Source organism: Rhipicephalus sanguineus, unplaced genomic scaffold, assembly GCF_013339695.2.
Source record: "Rhipicephalus sanguineus isolate Rsan-2018 unplaced genomic scaffold, BIME_Rsan_1.4 Seq1025, whole genome shotgun sequence".
NCBI lineage: Eukaryota > Metazoa > Arthropoda > Arachnida > Ixodida > Ixodidae > Rhipicephalus > Rhipicephalus sanguineus.
In genome coordinates, this window is record NW_023614191.1 from 23,436 (window position 1) to 37,696 (window position 14,261).

Genomic DNA, 14,261 nt, shown 5'->3' on the forward strand with positions numbered 1-14,261 from the left:
TTCAGCATTTGGTTTAGAACGTCGACAACAGCGAAGTATGACTAAGTGCGCCTTAATCGCTTCGGTCTCAGCGTAACTACGCTGTTGTTTACTTTGGCGTAAAGGAGTCGCCGTAAATACTGCTTCTAGAACATAATGAATGCCGAAGGGTGTAGTGTCGTGGCCTGTCGTTCACGGGCGGTCAGCGCTTCATTTCTGTTGTCAAAGCACATTCGCTGTTCAGTAAAAACGATTCGCGTATGTTGACATGACTGCCGCGCACCGATTTATAAATCTTGCGGCATTTTGCTTATCTTAGCGAAGTTACAACGTGCGGCCGTTTTTTTCCAGTCACCGTAGTGCGATGTTCCCGGATTTTGCAGGTTCGCCGTCCAACACGCCCAGGCGCCCTGATTTCGTGCCATCACTGTTGATGAGTTTAGGAGGAGTCCGTACGTGGACGTGGTAGACAACTCATTAAACATGAGGTTGCACACGTACCCCTCGTCGCGGAGTTTTTGTCCTTTAGTGGTCTGCCGGGAGCAACGGGAACCACTTGCCGCCATAAAGGCATCCAACTGTTTCTTGCTCAGCATTTTCATTGATGCTGGCCTTGTCGTCCATGGCCACCGAAAAGTAGCCGCCGGGTATGTAAACACTCCCAGGGGGCTCCATGCCTTTGCACAACACTCGAGGCGAAGCTCTCCGCTCATATGCAGCAGCGGTGGCGGTGGTCACTCTATGGCTAGGGTATGGCGGTGGTAGCAGACGCGCGCTATACGCGCGCCGCGATGCCGTACGGTTTGTTTCTCGTAGTGCCCCGAGAGAGGGCGCCACACAGACATGCAAAAGGTGGAACAGCACCACACGCTAGCCGCTGCGCCACTGAGGCCAATCGTTTCGGTAGGTCTAACGGGCTGTATTTGTATTGCCACGCTGGACGTAACTTTTAAGACTCGTTATTCTTACGTCCAGACGTAACTGCACCGGCTCGTACCATTACGTCTAGACGTAACGCTAGACACTCCCTTTCAGAAAATGTACCCCTACATTGTCGCATATATCTTGAGGGTCCGCGTTGGCACTGCAAACGTCGTTACCACCAACGTACAAAACGACAGTCTACGCGCTGAAAGGGCATCGCAGAGACGGCCTCAGCCATTCGCACAGCGTCAAAACCACCAAAACTAAATGTGCAGGTCTCGACGGATGTTTTCAAGTGAAGGCGACTCCTGCACATGAATTTAACCTGGCTGTCGCCTATCACCACACCGCGCAAAGAAGGCATAACTCAAACAAGGCCGGCGACTGCGGTGAGGGTACAAAGTAAAGGCTGGGGACAAGGCCGAGGAATCGTCGGATCTTTCCCTAGCTACAACGGTACCTGTCTAGGGGCAGGGAGTACCTCCCTATGGTAACGTCAGATCCGGTTTCGCGCCAAACCGGGAGAGCCCTTACTCCGGGTACAGTGTACTCCGGGGATACGCTTTCCGCGTAGCGTGTTTCCGTAGCCTAAACGGTACACAAGCGGAAGTTCCGGTTTAATATTAAGAAAACTGGTAAAGGGCGAACACGCTAACTACTGCTACGTCTGAGTACAATAAAAGAAATCATTGCTTTTTGTACAACAACAAAAGCCTTACAATAAACTCCTGTTTATTAATGTTTCGGCTATAGCGTTTGGGTGGCCCTCTCGTGACGGCTGTCGGGGAATTCTTTTGTTGCCGTCAGCTAGGTACCTAGGTGACCTAGGGACGAAATGATCGAAATCTCTCTCTAGTTTTTGGCGGTGCTTTTTGGAACGGTCGCTCCACCGGCTGATGCACGCTTGAACTACTTGAACGGGCTTGGGCTTTCATCTCCTGTCTCTACACCGACGACGATGACCGCGAGTCGGGCAGCTTTCGTTTCGACAACGTAGTACGCGAACCGGTGCTCCGTAGCGACTTCGTCGTGGCTACCTCGAACAACATCCATGACCTGGACGTCGAAGGCGAGGATGCTGCATTGCGCTGCCTTGCCACAATTGAGTAAGTAGTGATCTCCATTATTGCGAGCTTTGTCTCTGTCAGCTAGAAATGCCGAGTCTATCAATTACATACCAGAAAGCGTGACAATATGCTGTCGTTCTTACGATGTGGATTCGGAGCGTGATAAACATTTCGAACTGGGGCACAAGAGGCTCACCAACGATCGCTGCGCGAGCAGGAAATGTTTGCTGCGCGAGTGAGTACCGATCGTGAGTTTTCATGCACTACAGTTCGACATGGTTAACATGCACCAACTCGTCCAATTTTCCTCTTGGCCTAAGTGATTACTACTACGGATGTTATCTGACCAACTAGTAGGAACAGCTTCCTTGCGCATTACAGAAGCTGGATTAAAGGCTCTCACTCGGTGGCAATTTCGCAAATGTTCAGGTTTGAATGTCGGATTTGCCTACATTATGAAGTGGCATCACGCTCCATGTCTCAATGCAAATTGCGGCTGCTTACGAGAGACGGCAGACGCATTCCATTCTCAAGTTTTGATACGAGTGCCGCAGTTTACCAGACAGCACTGCAACGTGTTTAGTGCGCTCTCAGTTGGTGACGGTTGGTAACAAATTTTGTAGGCATTGTAGATTGAAGCGTATTGATGAAAAAAAAAAAGAAAAGAATGGAACCCTTGAGAAGCATGCATTTTTCCTTGTTTGTGCGGCGTATCTCATGTGCTTGCTTAGCTCTGTTTCACCATGCATATGCACCATGTAATACTGATCGAGATTGAGAGATTGAATTAGCAATAAAAAACAAACATAAGTGAAAAGAATAGGACCATATACGCAGGATAAAAGCACGGTTATTAAAGGCATGTACAGAAATTAAGAAATGACCAAAGGTTAGCGAAAGCAACAGACGTGGCAGAAGGCCAATGTCGCACAGTCTAGGAGCCTTGGGCTTCCTAGGCGTGCCTTGTGTAACACTGCTTGTCACTCGCACCTGCCAAACTTGCTTATAGAATGAATGGTGGAGCAGTGGCTATGGTGCTCGGCTGCTGACCCGAAGGTCGCGGGTTCAATCCCAGCAGCGGCGGTCGCATTTTGATGGAGGCGAAATGCTGGAGGCCCATGTACTGTGCGATATCAGTGCACATTAAAGAACACCAGATGGTTGAAACTTCCGGAGCCCTCCACTACGGCGTCTCTCATAATCATATCGTGGTTTTGGGACGTGAAACCCCGATAGTTATTATCATACTGTTTTGGAAACAGTTATTCGAAAAAATTTCCACTGCCTTACATCTTTCGTAAACCTTCAATAGGGACTTGAAAGTCCTTGAACACCCTCGAATATGGGCTGTGAAAACCTGTACGAACCTTGTATCCTTTTCACCCTAGAGCTGAACTAATGAACACTCTTTGTAATTCTCATGTATGAGAATGTACTTTGATGTGCAAAAAGACAACCTTTATTTGTGCAGGTGCCCATGCTGCAAGTTCAGTCGTAACCTCGTGGAGTGGGTGGGATCCAACTTCATGGAGAAAGTAAAGGCTGAAGAGCTGTGTTTGAGTATGCTTTGCTGGTGCTCATTCTGTTTTTAGCCATTTCAAAAGATGTAAGAAGTGGCAGTAGTGACCTGATATCACTTGGCCCTTGGCTGCTCTTCCGTATCAACACTGGCTCTGCCCAAACTAGGCACCAAGTTCAAGGTATAGTTTTCAGACCATCTGTTTTTGGCTTCTCATGTGAGCCACTGTACACAGATAGATGAGTCTTTGTTCCTGCTTGGAGGTAGACTCCACACTTCTCTCCTGGCAGTCTAGCTCTCTCCTCTTTCTGTTATGTATTAGTATTCTTTTATTTATGAGAAGAACCTGAATACGAGGCATCGCTGAAGCCGACTTTTCGACAAGCGGACCTGTCTTCTTTAAGGTTGCAACTGCTTTCCTTAGCATGGTGTGGATATGCTTTTTACCCTCTCCTCCAACCAAAAAAACGAGGACGAAAGGGCAACTGCGAAAGTGGGGGTGGTTATGACGGAGAAAGAGGGGCCGGCAAGTCAAAAGGAAAGAGGAAAAAGTCAGTGAAAAAGAAAGGTGTGGGATGGGGTATTCATGTTCAAGGATAGAAAGGAAAGTAATGGAATAGAATTACCTTATTAATGTCCTGCAAGGTGTGCACAAATGCCTTTAGGGCCTCCTCGTTGGGACTGAAAGGCCTAGCCTGACAGCCGCTTCGCGGGCTTGCTGGATGGCCCATTTCTGGTTGCCTAGGCTTGAGCTACGCAAGACGGCGTCCCATCTTCCTGAAGTAGCATCGGGGTCAGCATCGTTATACATAGTGGTGCACTCCCAGAGCACGTGTCTAAGAGTAGCCGTGGTGAGTTTGCAGTGGTTGCATATATCATAAGGGTAGATTTCTGGGTATATGACGTACAGTATGTGCGGATTTGGGTAAGACTCCGATTGTAATAGCCTTAAAGTAAGTGCTTGAGGCCTGCTTAGCTTTGGGCTAGGTGGTGGGAAGATGCAACGCGAGATGTAGAAGTGGTGATTTCATTATAGGTGGATGGCACGTCTCTGTTTTGCATGGCCTCGAATCTGCCAGTATCTTGCGCGATCAATCAGTGTGCACGCAGTACTGTGAACATATTCATCGTAGTTGACGGGGCAGCCAGGGATCTGCCCAATGTGAACGGGAGCGTACGATGACTAAGTTCTGTTTTGGAGAATGCGTAAGGCCTGTGGGGCAATTCTGCGATTAGTGAAGGACCTGATTGCAGATCTAAAGTCAATAAAAATCACTTCCACATTGTCAGTGACTATAGTGAGCGAAATCGCAACCTGCTCGGCAACGAGCCGGTCCATGGTGTAAACCGAGGTACAGTTAGTTCATTCACCTTTGTGGTTAATAACAACTGCAGTGAATTTGAGATCGCTTCGATAAGAGGAGGCATCTATGAAACAGGCTTTGCTGTTGTGTCGGTAATCCCTGAGGATAGTGGCGTCCTAGGCCCTGCGTTTTGGGTAATTGTGTTCCAGATGAACATTTCTGGGCATTTGCATTGCCGTTATAAGCTCTCTCACACTTGGTGGAATTGCTACGTAGTCACTATAGTATGATTGTTCTGTGTAGCCAAGTTTCTTGAGGATATGTCTGCCCATCTCAGTGGAGGATAGGCGTGTGATCTGAGAGTGCTCCTGTGCCTCTGCAATCAATCAGTCAGTCAGTTTTTATTATGACATAATAGGGATTACGAAGCATAAAATATACTGGCAATTTCTTCTGGGGTGTTGTGGATACCAAGCTGCAGTAGCCGATCCGTACTGGTGCTGCAGGGAATGCCAATGGCACATGTGACTGCTTTTCTAATGAGTGCATTGCGTTTGTCTCTTTTATTCCTATACCAGTTGTGCATAGCAGCAATGTACAAGAAATGGCAGAGGACGAAGGAGTTTTTTTTTCTTTTTTCGTTGCAACTTTGGCGAGTGTTTGTTTACTTGCAAGAAAAGGACGAAGGAGTGTGTCAGATGGATGAGGTTGTCTTGCTTCACTCCATTGTGTTTGTTGGGAGCTCTTTTGAGCAGGTGTATGGCGTTGTTGGTTTTGCTTACCAGCTTCTTGACAGTTACATTATTGGTGCCATTTTTCCTCAATTGTCATACACAGGACTAAATGCTTGACCTTGGGTATTTCTGCACCACAGCTGGTACGCAGGTTAATGCTCTGATGGGATTCCTGCCAATCACTGGGCTTTCAACCCCACCTGACAGTGCGGTAAAGGAACAGTTCAGACTTAGCAGGCGAGCATCTGAGCCCGGTGGGAAGGAGGTAGGACTCAATGGTATTGGCTGCAAGTTGCAACGCCTGTTCTATGTCCCCCTCGCAACTGCTGGTCGCCCAGATGGTGATGTCATCTGCGTATATGGTATGCTCAATGCAGTCTATTTTGTCCAGCTCCCTGGCCATTCCATTCATAGCCATGTCTAACAGGGATATGGAAATGACTGAACCTTGGGGTGCCGCATGCACCTAGTTCTACTTCCTCGGAGGATAGGTCCCCTGCTTTCAGAATTGATAGGAAGCATTTCACATAGTTATAGAAGTTGGTGCCCAGGTTAAGGTTCGATATCGTTTCAAGTACGAATGAATGTGCAGTTTTGTCAATGGCTTTCTCCAAATCAAGGCAGGAGATGGCTTTCATACCGCAAGTGTTATTGTACAGGATTTGTAGCTTTATTACAATCGTGGTGCCTTGTGTTGAGAGCTTGGCTCTAATGCCGATCATACTGTGCGGAGTGTTACATGCTCCATGGCTTTGCCCAGGCGTGACGTTAGCGAGATAGAGCGTGGGTTGTCTGTACTAGGTGTTTAGCCGCGTTTCGGAAATAATGTGGTATGCGATGTCTTCCATTCAACAGGCATATTACCATTATTCCAGTTGTCATGGATTGTTTCAGTGATGTACCTGATTGAGGGGTCATCAAAATGGCGCAGGAGTTTGTAATGCCGTCAGGACCTGGGGCAGATCTCCCAAGGTCCTGCAGCGCTGTTCTGATTTCTTCTGTGCTGAATTCAGAGTCAAGCTTTGGGTTGAGAGAGCCTTTATAATCCGGGTGTGTTGCTACAGGTCCCGTAGGAAGATACCTGTGGATGAGGTTATCCACGATGGCTTCTTCTGAGGCATCCTTAATGGCCAAGTTTAGGATGCGTTTCAGGCGATGCCTCTGGTTGGACTTGCTACAGTTGCTGCCAAGGAGTTGGTTGAGGAGGTTCCAAAATTTGCCATTACGCATCTGGTCATCTATGCAGTTGTAAACTTCATCCCATTACTGTTTCTTAAGGACGCTGTGGTGTTCCTGAATGTGTTTATTAATCTCGGATATCTTTTTACAAAGACTTCTATTCAGGCGCTGACTCATCCATCGAGCTACTTAGGATTGTGTAGCTTCAATGAGATGGGCTAGTCTGCTGTCTATTCTCCTTACTGGGAGGTCTGTAATGATGGCCTTCGGCTAGCTGGAAGCATCTTTCTTCATTTGCTCTACCCATGCATCAAGCTCGGGGCAAATAGAAGAAGAGGAGTGGCCTCTGCGAAAAAGATCCCAGTCGGTCCAAGTAAATTCTTTTTCTTTTATGGAGTTGGGGTAAACTGGGAACCGTGTAATTAATAGGTAATGATCACTGCCTAAAGCCGTGGCCGAGTTTGTCCACATCGGATCCACCACGTTTTTGATGAACGTTAAATCTGGTGCGGAGTCACTACAGGTTGAGGTGCCTATTTTGGTGGGGAAGGCCTTGTCAGTGACCAATGTTAGGTACAGGTCAAGTGTGCCCTGCCAGAGCTTGACTCCCATTCGAGTGTTGTGGTGATATTCTTGGCTGAGTGTGGGGAATTGAAGTCACCACCAATGAATAAACGGTTGCTGTTTGTCAAGTTCATTGCTTTAATCAGTATAGCCTTATATCTTTGCCTGTGGTTATTAAGGCTGCTGTATAGGTTGAGGATGAAGATGCTTTGACCTAACTTGGAGTCCGGGAGTATCTCTACAAAGACATGCTCTGTGTTGCTGAGCGCCAGGTCATGTTCGGTATACAGTAGACTCTTGTTAAACGGAACCTGAAGGGGCCAGGAAAATGTGTTCTGTTTAAGAGGAGTTTCGTTTACTGAGAGAGGAGCAGGGGAGCAGAATTCAAGTACGAAACCAATCATGTTTAAGCAGCTGTTCCGTTTAAGAGATTTCCGTTTACTGAGAGTCTACTGTAGAATAATTTTTTGGAGACTAGTGTACATACACCTCTGCCTTCCGTTTGGGCGACAATTGGGTTTAAACCAGATAGGGAGATCGAGGGACTTGGTGTTTCTTGCAGGAGGACAATGTTAGGTTTCTCAGTTGAGTTTCTAATGTGTTGCTGTTGGGATGCCTGTTTGCTGGCATAGCCCCTGCAGTTCCATTGCCATATGTAGAAGTTTCTAGCCGAGCGATCCATCATGAGCGTTGCTATCGTCTGTCTGCTGAGGGCCGCGGGTCGTCAGTATGGATTGCAGGGTACTGCTATTAGTCAGTGCATGCGATGTAGATGGCACGACAGCACCACTGGTGAACGCCGGTGCAACTATGTTATCTAACTCAAAAGATCGCGGTCGTTTTCTCTGACGAGGGATGCTTCTCGGTGAGGTGACTGACGATTAATCTCAGCTATCTCTAACAATAATTTCTGGATAGTTTTATGAGCGCATTTCCTCTTTTGAGGAGAGTGATTTCACTGCTACTCTCTGTGCTAACACTAGTGTACCGTGTTGCCGATTGGTGATTCTCTACCCTATTAGCTTGCTCTGGGAGTGACCCCGATACTATCTTGTGAGGACCCTTGACTCTGTCGGCCCACCTGAGAGGTCCAGCCTTCTTCCCGGGCCTGTGGACGTTTGCAGGTTGGCTCCATGATAGGGGCCTGGATCTCCCCCTAGACCCTGGGCAACTTCTGGAGGTTGAGCAAGGACATCGTAGGCTTGGGTTCTGCGCTGTGTTTGGTGGCGGCTTGAAGCTTTGTTCGGTGCTTCGGTCTTCATCCTTGTCCATTTCTTCAGCAGCCCGCGCTCTGTACCAGCGTCGTCACCTTACGATGTAGGGTATCTGAAATCTCTGTTTACGGTCCTTGTCGGCTTTGGGGTGCTCGCCGCCACAGAGCTTGCCCCTTGGGGTGCACTGGTGGGACTTGTCTGGGTTGAGTATCCCACATCCATGGCAGATGGGATTGCCGTGGGTTTAGCCTGAGGACTCTACTTTCTTTTTTTCTTTTTTTTTTTTTTTTGAAGAGTGGCTTGTTGGGCGAGTTGGTTCAGCATCTTAGTATACTTTAGCATAAAAAACAGGGACAAAGAAAGGACCATACGAACGCAGCGCAAACTATCAACTGAGTTTTATTGAAAAACACACACATATACTCGTGCAAATATTCACGTGGTCAAAATCTAAACAGGAACAAACAAGATTTGATTTAGTGGCTGGCGCTCAAGAAATTCAATTCGGTGGCATGCAACGTGATAAAGGGCCTCGCTACGCATGTCTCGCTAGATCTGTTAATAAGAAACGCTTCTTCGATTTCTCGTGCGACATTCTCTTTTAATCTTGAGAGCACTCTAGCATCTGACAGCAAGGGCGCGCAGCTGCACTCCCTACAATGTAACGACAGGTTCGAACAAGGTGGTCCCCTCAATGAAGCCTTCTGATCTAATAATCCGTTATTAAAACAGCGGCCCGTCTGCCCGATGTAGCACTTCCCACATGGTAACAGTATATAATACACCTCTCCCTTGCCGCATTCAACCAATTTTTCGCGATGCTTGATATCACACCCATGATGCCACTTGCTCTGCCCCAACAACTTCATATCCACAGCCGCGCAAATCCGCCCAAGTTTGTCCTCAACCGAAAAAAACCACACCGCATCCAAACCTAGTGCCCACCTTTTTTAACTGTTGGGATACCCCATGAAGGTTCAGTATGCTTACAAAAGGTGCCACATCTTTACTTTTAACTTGATTTACACCCCTCGCTTCCATCTTCACCTTCTGCAAAATTCTTTCGCCTAGGACGGCTAAATGGTGCTCAGGGAACCATGACTGCTTGAGCTTCTCAACTTGTCTTGCAAAACTTTCATCCATGCGATGAGGGCAAAACTTCTTGAGCCATGCCTTCAGGCGGGACATCGTGACACCATTTTTCACAATTTTTGAGAGACCCGAACGGAAATCGATAATAGGCTTGACGCTGCGGGGGTCATGCATCCAGCATACGTGACTTCCACCAAACATTAAACATAGATCTAAGAACTAAGAACTGTATACACCCATTGTTGGGAACCTCACAAGTAAACTTCAGCCCGTACCCCATTTCCTTGAACACCTTTAAAACATCTACCCTAGTGTTCACACACTGACAATCTCCAACGAAAACCATGTATAATCGTCCACGTACCTGAAAGTTTTCACCACGACAGATTCCAACGCACTCGCTATGCCACGGTCAATCACGCTGAGAAAAATCTCACTTAAGAATGCTGCAACACCCTATGCAAATCCCCGACCTCTGAGTAGATACGCACCCCTTCCAACAATAAATATATGGAAAGGAGTTCGAGGAAGGCACATTTTGAAACCTCACACCTTTGATGGAACTCTTGTTCGTCATTATCTTGTATGCAATTCCTGACACACACCAAAGTCAACGAATAGAACAGGTCTTCAACAGCCACGCTGAACCCTGACAGTACCTTCGGAGATCCTTCCATCAAAAATTGGGCTACCTCTTCTGAATCCTTCACTCGGAACTGGTCCACCACACACAGAGATGACAGGTGCTTCTGAAGAAATCCGGAAACCTTTCTTTATTGTTCTTTCTGTATGCACATTTTTTTCACATTCATCTTGTCTTGAGCATGGGCACGATGCTTTTTCAGGGGAGGGCAGTACCACGCCTGCTGCTTCTTCTCTTTTCATGTAACCTAACAGCAGTTACATGCGCAACCACTGCCTTGTGCGCACCATTCCAGAATGTCGAACATTCCCGATTATTGTAGATTGTTCCAATAAGCTTGAGTGCACAATGCGAACAGTACGGCTTATTCTGCAACTAATGCAGCCACCAACGATAAGGCTGGAACCTTCATTGCAACATGTATAAATGTCAATGCGCCTTACCACTGATCAGATTACTCGATGGCCGACGACTGCCATCGTGAATTGCTGACAGCGTGAATTGCTTGCACCTTCACTTTTCATTTTCCGGGCACATGTTTGCCGAATTAATAGTTCCGTATTTCCCCCATCTTGCACCGTCATAATCACGTAGCAGTATGATGGACATAATCACTTCTGGTGCTTTTAACTATAACTTCATTTTGAAGGCGTTTGCAAGTCTTACATCTTGGAAGAGGATAAGGTATTATGTTGGCAGTAGAATGAGGGTTTACTTTTGCATGCACTAACATGTCCCTAAAGTTTCTATTACGGTGATACACAACCTTTGGTACTCTGGGAAACTCTTTCACTCATTGCTAGCTAATATAGGATAATACTTGCGCAGGATATTGTTTATGTTTGGGAGTGCATTTGAGTATTTTGTTATATATGCTAGCAGGTGGTTGGGCTGTGCTTTAGGGGCTCTTATAGCAAGTGCTGATTTTCTGTGTAGTTGACACACTTTGTTGTAGACCTTGTCTAGAGCGCTTTGCGGGTAATTTCTTTCAGCTAATGCTTCCTTTATATTGCTGTAGTGGTGAACATAGTCACCGTTGTCACCACAAATCTTTCTTATACGCTTTGCCTATCCTGCAAATATCCCTTGTTTGCAGTGTCGCGGGTGATGACTAGCGTAATCTTGGCTATCTTGGTTTTCTGCAGGGCGCCATCTTTTTCCTCTTTCAATGGATACATTGATGTCTAGGAAGTTAATTTCGCTAGAACAATGATGCATGGTAAATTGAGTACTAGGGTGAAACTTGTTAAAATGGTCAATGAATGTGTTTAGTGTGCTTATGCCATGTTCCCATATAATAAATATGTCATCTATATAATGTAAATAGGTGCAAGGTTTTGCCATAGATTGCAAAAGTTCTGTTTCTAACTGTTCTGGTTCTAAGAGCCTTGAAGAAGACAAGTCCGCATGTTGAAACATCGGCACCGGCAACATTTTGTGTTCACGAATTTTTCATCTCTTCAAGCATCCACCTTCCCCTGAACTTCTGCATATTTTATTTGTTTCAGAGACCAAAGTGTGTATGCTCACTTCCCGAGTGTGAAAGGGAAATGCACATCGGCATCAGTTAGAAATAGCATAAAAAGACGTGAAAAGTCAAAGGAAAATAAAAGTATGCAGAGGGAACAAGAGCTGTAAGGGTTCGCCATAAGACCTGTAAATAATTTATAGTAGTACTGTGTATTCTTTGGGAGAGTGGTAAGCTGTCATCATACCTCTAGAACAGCCAAGAAAACAACGCAGCGTGGAATAGACCAGACGGACCAGCCATAAACTTAGTGCTGAATAATTGATCTGGTTGAGTGTTTTGTCACCCGCAAATCACCCGAAACGTCCGTGTTCTTCACCTTGACTTGGTCAGTGACCGCATCTACATCCTCAAATGTTTCCTTCCTATGCACACGAAACAATGTTAAAGAAAAAAAAGCTTTTGCAGAACAAGATCTCCTTTCTGTATTGCATACGACACCCGTCTTCATGCAAGGGTCTTATTGTTTGCCTTTTCTAAAGTGTGTGCTTTATGCTTATTTCCTGCTCATTCCTGCCTGCAAGGGTTATGAAAGCATGAACTTGACTTCAAGGGACGAGGCAAAAAAGAAAGTACAATGGAAAGCACGGGCAAACACATTATTAACCTTGCTGCAAGTAGACTTGGAAAGAAAGGACTGCAGCTGTTCTTTAGTTGACAAACATCATTATGATGGTATTTGTATTCTTCTGTAAATCTCAGCTTGGGGCAGCAGCAACACACAATTGGTGCCAGGGTGATTGTCTCTTCTTTGCTGTGCCATCATGCTGTCAGTTTCTGTAGTGTTTATAGCAAGCACTAAAGTACGATGAATGTTCTGTAAATATGTTGCTGCTACAGATGCTATGCTTTGAATTTGAGGCCTTGAAATGACCCTCCATTTGCAACTTTTACAGCAGAGCTGTGATGCTTGAGGTTTGCTGTGTGCCATAGATATAAAATTATTGACATCATGAACTGGCATGTGCTCTCTTTGTCCTCTTCTGCTTTGCTCCCAGAACATGTGTGCCGATTTGTCCGGCGTGGGATGCAACAACTCCGATGGGTGAGAGAACAAGTAGAGAGAAATTCTCGGCGAGGCGAGATTTGAACCCCCGTACCCACGATTCGAAGGCGAGCTTTGTAACCACTCGGCTACCCAGGCACTCTAGCAGAGCATAGCATAGGCTTGTATAGTATAGTGTAGCAAAGGGATGAGAAAGGAATTGAGGGTGAGGGTAGAAAGCATAGCATAGAAAGAAAGAAAAATGGAAACAAAGGGAAGAAACGTGGAAAGAGAATCAAAGAAAAAAAAGAATAATAAGTAGAGTGAGAAGGAGATAGAAAGAGGATGTGAGAACAAGAGAAAGAAAGAAATACATAAAAATAAACAGACAAAAAGGAAAAGGAGAGCAAGCATAGTGATGTACAATATAGTATGGCAAGGGGTGGGAAAGAGACAGGTGAAAGGGTAAAAGCCTAGCCAAGCCAGGACCAGCAGGTGCCCACCAGCTCTGCTGTAACACAGCCTTGCGCGACTTTGTGCAAGCTGCAATTTTTTTTTTTTCATAAAAAGATTACCGTTTTTATGATGTATGTGCTGGTCTTTCTTGGAGGGACATGATTTCAGTAATGTTACTTTGTCACTGTATAATCATACAAGCACTAACGATCTTGTCATGCTTTCTTTAGTTCTTCAGGTGTCAAATGATATTCTCTTATGTATGAGTGCATTTACATTATTATGTCTCACGGTAAACGGAACGATTATTTTATTGAGGTTGATGCTGGGACTGTTCGTACATTGTTGAAAATAACGTCGACATCCAGCCTTGAAGGATGCGTACACAAGAAGGAATTGCATGAACACGCACGCTGGGAACATAGAACAATGCTCAGTGAAGCACATAGACGTGCATATACGAAGCCGCCCAGGTTGTGTGCAATTACGTTCTCTTGTGTAAGCGTCCTTGAAGGCTGGGCGTTGTTCCTTCGAACAATTTTAGTTAAATTGTGTAAACTATGTTTATTGTAAAAAATAAAGCACTCTTCATAAGTGAAACATTATATGTCTCTGTGATATAATTTTGCTTTCGCGTGGTGCAACTACTAATTTAAAATCTAATTTAATTTAATTAAAGTAACCAGTTGATCACTTAACACCAGCATTGTGTTTGTGTTCTCCATAATACATTGAGCAGGGCTGTAACTAAGGGGGTGTTGAGGGGTACCACCATTTGCTAAAGTTAGCCGTTCTACACACAAACACCCCCCCCCCCCCCCAAAAAAAAAAAAAAAAAATTCCTGGGTACGGTCGTGACATTGAGGGCCAATATTTGTGGTTTACAGTAAGTTATGCCTATTTTTGTAGCGTGGTAGCTCGTAATGTTTTTATTGTCATAAGCGCGTAAACGGATTTTTTAGTGAGTCGTATTTTTTCTTTTTGCTTTTGACAAGTGGATTAATGAAAAAAGAAAGAGGTTCGAGATCGAATTTTTGAACTTCGCGCCGAAATGCCAACTGCCATTGAGCATG

The 14,261-nt window shown here is 45.7% G+C and overlaps 1 long non-coding RNA gene across 1 annotated transcript; it reads left to right on the top strand.

The window, feature by feature from the left end:
• Positions 1 to 1,779: 1,779 nt before the first annotated feature.
• LOC125756488 (uncharacterized) lies at positions 1,780 to 13,983 on the top strand. The gene is made up of 3 exons (XR_007414541.1): positions 1,780 to 2,009; positions 3,442 to 3,670; positions 11,728 to 13,983. It is a non-coding gene; the product is annotated as an uncharacterized LOC125756488 (long non-coding RNA).
• Positions 13,984 to 14,261: the final 278 nt, after the last annotated feature.